The 3,901-nt window shown below is 38.1% G+C and overlaps 1 long non-coding RNA gene across 2 annotated transcripts; it reads left to right on the top strand.

Annotated features, from left to right (window-relative positions):
- The first annotated feature begins 447 nt into the window (after nucleotides 1-447).
- LOC117478629 lies at nucleotides 448-2,247 on the top strand. 2 transcript variants are annotated; one of them, XR_004555495.1, is made up of 5 exons: nucleotides 448-600; nucleotides 854-1,022; nucleotides 1,222-1,343; nucleotides 1,756-1,840; nucleotides 2,209-2,247. It is a non-coding gene; the product is annotated as an uncharacterized LOC117478629 (long non-coding RNA). The 2 variants fall into 2 exon arrangements; XR_004555494.1 differs by lacking the exon at nucleotides 1,222-1,343.
- The last annotated feature ends 1,654 nt before the right edge of the window (nucleotides 2,248-3,901 follow it).

Here is a 3,901-nt window from a genome sequence, read left to right as displayed (position 1 = left end):
GTCATAACGGGAACTCTGAGTGGTATTACTGTACTTAAAGCTGCTGCTGTGTTATTTAAGTTATTTTTGCTTAAGCATGTGAAAACTTGTGTCTCTTTTTTTCCCTCAGCTGTTACTGTAGCTGCAGTACCAGTAATTGCAACCTACCAAGAATAAACAGCAGCCAGAGATCCTCAAGTAAGATTTCTTGCCATATTACAAGTGTTATAAATTCTCAATGTCCTATATGGTATTGCTATGCAAACAGTGAAAGGATATGGAAATCATCAAGAGGTGGCTAAAATATGTTTTTCTGCTGACCCTGTCCAGAGCAGTACATTGCTTTGCTTCCAGGTGGTTGCTCCTGTCTGCATCTCTAAGCTCGGGGCATCCCGGCCATCAGTGGCGGACTGGCCATCGGGACGTTCGGGACGAATCCCGATAGGCCGGTCGGGCCACTCGGCCCACTTCGGTACCGGCAGGGGCGGACTGACCATCTGTAGAATCACCGAACGGCCGGGTCGGTTTGCTGTTTTTAAACGGCATCATTGAAGTTAAGCTGACAGGCGACAGAGGTCCACCGTTTCCCAGTCCGCCCCTGCCGGCCATCATCTACTCTAGGTAATACACTGACTATGGATAAGTACCTTTATAAAACCCCACTTTAAACACCCAAACTATCCCTTTATGATGTGACATTTTCTACACTGTTAACATTAGGAAACACTTAAGAAAGAAAAGAAAGCTGCAGGAGCTGATCATTCCTAAAATACAATTGGCCATGTGATCACCAGTAAAAAAACAAAACAATCTGCACTAAATATTTTTTGGATTTATAAATGTTTTGTGACTTTTTCCTGTTGTGTACCTTAAGGGAGTTCTCCCCTGACAGCTGGACACTACATGATAGCAGAGGACCAGACCATCGTCAGTGACAGTGTCCTGAATGTTGTTGACGCCCTGATGCTGATGTTTGCAGCATATTACTGCCTCAACATCAGTTATCGCTCAGAACTGGGAGCTACCCTGGAGTTCTTGCAGAGGTAAGACTTGAATTGTAATTATTAAGTAATTCCATCTTAAACCACAGAGTAGAGGATTGTGCACATTTCTGACACACGATAAGTGCTCCTGACAATACAAGATAATCGAGATAAAAAGATTATTGTGCTGCATTCTGTTTCGCATTATGCTCTCATTTTGTCTTGGGTTGTAAATTCAGCGTACCCCTTTCCTTTGCAGTGGTGTGCTTTGGCTCCTCCCTAAAAGCCCAAACTCACTCTTAGCCAATCGGTGGTATGTTTACTTCAGCTCAATGAAAATGACGGAAAGAGGGCCCTTTGTCGACAACAAAAGAAAACCTGGTATTATTGCAGTGAACAAACACATTAGAACTTCTTTCGGTTAACTACGATGCTTTTACACCGCTCACTCTGCTACTGACACGCACCTCATCTGCCCCAGTTACACACAAACCTCTCAAGATGGGACTCGAAGCTACCCAAATCTTCAAGTGACCGCTTGCTCCTGTTTACAGACCTGCTGCGATACTGTCCAGTGTGATAGTGATGCCAAGTGACGACTTTATATAACAAAATCTATTCAAACCAATGCTTTAAATGCACAGATATGATCATAGCAGTTAATGAAAAGTACATTTAAGAGTAGCATTGCCCTTTGACTTCAAGCTGTATAACTGTAAAGACAATTAATGGCTGTATCATCCACAGAATGTGTAATTAAACACTAAATGTAAGTGTACTTCTGTCTTAACAGGTGCCTATTCAAGATCAATCCGGACAATGGGACTAGAGTGGAGAGGAAGGAATACAAACAAAAACAGCACTCGATAAAGATAAAGGTGCATTCATTAATTACAAACGTCGCTGACTTTGAATGGAGAGAGTTGAAACACACATAGTCATGTACACACGCACGCACATAACAGGTAGATTTATTTAGTGTTTATAATTGTTATCTTTTGTTATCAACAAAATGTTGGCTATTGTTAAATGTTGAAATGTTTCATTGCCGGTCTATTCTGCTTTATTATTACTTAAAATATATTTTATTTATTGTTTTTATTTTTGTGATGTATATTATTTTCAATAATATATTGTATATATTTGTGATTTTTTTCTACAAAACATCGGACAGTTAATGTAAACTTGGGCTTTTGCAAAGTAAAATGACATGTTTACTTTGTGTTTTACATGTAAATGGTCTTAGATTTCATGAAGTTTGCTGACGACACGACCGTCATCGGCCTGATCACCGACGGCGACGAGACGGCGTACAGAGAGGAGGTCGAAAACCTGACATCTTGGTGCCAGGATAACAACCTCCATCTCAACGTCAGCAAAACCAAGGAGCTGATTGTGGATTACAGGAAGCAGCAAGGAGAGGGACACGCCCCCATCGCCATCAATGGGACTATGGTGGAGAGAGTCAGCAGCTTCAGGTTCCTCGGGGTCCACATCACTGAGGACCTGACATGGACTCATCACTGAAGACCTGACTCATCACTAAGGACCTGACATGGACTCATCACTGAGGACCTGACTCATCACTGAGGACCTGACATGGACTCATCACACTCACACCATCACCAAAACAGCGGCTCTTTAAAAACAAAATTGTATTAGTCAATTTATTGAACATGTTAGAAACAAAACAAACAATAATATTTATCGTATTTTAGCTTAAAAACGTTTCTGGTCCTACATTATTTGTTCTATGTTCTATATATATATGTTGCACTGTTGGAGGAGCCTGTGACTTCAGTTGTTCATTGCCATGTCTACACTGAAGCTAATGTACAAATGACAATAAAGCCTTGAATCTTGAATTTACGGTATTTTTTCAAATGACAACAGTAATCTTCTTTCTTTCAGCTTTTTTTGATCATTTAAAAAAATATTTATTCAGTTTTTCTAGAGGTGTATAACTCTATTCTAACAATTAATATATGTTAAAAGAAAAAGATTTCCTGTAAAATTACAGATTTTTTTGGGCAAAAAGTGTGATAGTTAATGTAAACTAAGGCTTTTGCAAAGTAAAATTACATTCTTTTCTTTGTGTTTTAATGGTAAATGGTCTTAGATACACGGTACTTTTTTGTAATAATAAAAGTAATTTTATGTATTTTAGCTTTTTTTTATCATTTTTTAAAGATAATTATTCCGTTTTCTCGAGGTTTATGACTCTATTCTAACAAATAATATATGTTAAAATAAAAAGATTTCATGTAAAATTACAGTAATAGAGGCTACTTGTGGTAAGGTAAGTAACTTTTTTTTTACATGTTATCTCCGTATTTTATTTTACAGTTTTTTTCCTTTTTTTAACGGACATTTTCTGGCGCCCCCGTCGCCAGAAAATTTCCGTTTTTTTACAATTTTTTTTTTTACAGTGTACACTTGCTGAAATATTTGTTGTTTCAAGCGGCATTAGCAGCTTGGTTAACCTGTTAAGCACCAACACGATTTTCCCCTTTTTTTCGTGTCACACAGAACGATTTTAAAAGCAATGTATTTCTATTGGTATTGTGTTTCGTGCCTGCACCACGTCTTTTTGTCCGGTCGGGTCTTGGAAGACCGGAAGCTGTGTGGTTCATAAAAACATGTTCTTACTCAATATCAAGCCACGATTATTGTTTTTATTTTAAATCGTATAATGTCTGACTTTTTGTTGCCGTCCGCGAGGAAAATAAATGTGGCTCAGAGCCTCAGAATACTGAAATCTGTATTTTTTCTAATTTGTTATTCTTTTCTAAATAACACACTGTTATTTACTCAACAATAACACACAATTATCCTTGTTTTTATTTATTTGTTTAATTCTATAATAATCCTCAGCTATCGTTTGGGACTACAGTCCCTTTGCTTGAAAAACCCTGTCATGAATGAAAATATGAGGAGGA

This window comes from Trematomus bernacchii, unplaced genomic scaffold (genome assembly GCF_902827165.1).
Source record: "Trematomus bernacchii unplaced genomic scaffold, fTreBer1.1, whole genome shotgun sequence".
NCBI classification, from domain to species: Eukaryota; Metazoa; Chordata; class Actinopteri; order Perciformes; family Nototheniidae; genus Trematomus; species Trematomus bernacchii.
Note: the sequence above shows the minus strand (reverse complement) of the source record. Positions and strands in the feature narration are given on the sequence as shown.